At 48.7% G+C, this 1,049-nt stretch overlaps 1 pseudogene; it reads right to left on the bottom strand.

Moving 5' to 3' along the window:
• Positions 1–202: 202 nt before the first annotated feature.
• Positions 203–738, bottom strand: LOC138986510 (ferritin light chain pseudogene; annotated as a pseudogene).
• Positions 739–1,049: the final 311 nt, after the last annotated feature.

The raw sequence follows: 1,049 nt of genomic DNA, 5'->3' as shown, positions 1-1,049 counted from the left end.
AACACCAAGATTCTATCACAACCATGTCACAGGTAGCCATCACATTGCCATCTTGATCTTTGTTTTATTGTTGGTTTGTTACAAAAGGCTTTACTGTTTCCATTTGGTCCAAGGCTTTGGAGAGGGCTTCAGGGCGTCAAAAAGCTGCCTCATGGTTGCAGAGAGGGGCTTCAGGCAGAAGCCCTAACACCAGAGGGGCCCCTCAAAGGCCACTGGACTCAGGAGGCTCCTGGTCATGCTTGCAGATGAGCCTTTCCAAAAGAGACTCGCCCAGCTCCATCTGGGGTCCAGCCAGCCTGCAGAGGTTGGTCAGGTGGTCATCCATCTTCCTGATGAGTTTCATCTCCTCATCTAGGAAGTGGCTCTCCAGGAAGTCACAGATGTGGGAGTCTGTGAGGGCAGAATCCAGGCCATGTAGATCCAAAAAGGCCTGGTTCAGGCTCTTCTGCATGAGAAGGGTAACTTCCATAGCATCCTAGATTTTACCCCACTCATCTTGAGATGCTTCTTCATGTCCAGGCACAGCCACTGCACTGGTTTTGCATTTTCATGCAATGCTCTGCACCCTTGCACTTCTCCTTGGCCAATCCACAGAGAAAGTGCCCCCATCAGCATTCCAGAGCTGTGAAAACAGAAGCCCAGAGAGACGTAGGTGCAAGGCCCACAGATGCACGGTGACCAGGAGGTGGACAGGGCCTCCACCTCAGCAGAATCATTCTGATGAAACTGGGAGCTCATGGTTGATTGGTAATAAGGAGTTTAGCTCAAAAATGGTGTTGGTACTCCTGGTGATTGCAGACAGTTAAGTGGCTGATTCAGAAGGCTGTGACTGGGAAAAAAGGTTGAAGGGTGGTCAAAGGCTGGAGCAAGGGGAGTTCCTAGGTCTATTCAGTTCAAACACTGCTGAAGTAAGAGACAAATCTGCAGGACCACCAAGCACACTGTGCCCATCTTGTTCTTTGAATAAGACGAACTGGAAGTTACAGCACAAAGCTTGAGAAAAGTTATAACTATTCTTTTACTTTTTTCTCTAATTATGCCAAGGTGCA

This window comes from Bos mutus, chromosome X (assembly GCF_027580195.1).
Source record: "Bos mutus isolate GX-2022 chromosome X, NWIPB_WYAK_1.1, whole genome shotgun sequence".
NCBI classification, from domain to species: Eukaryota; Metazoa; Chordata; class Mammalia; order Artiodactyla; family Bovidae; genus Bos; species Bos mutus.
Note: the sequence above shows the minus strand (reverse complement) of the source record. Positions and strands in the feature narration are given on the sequence as shown.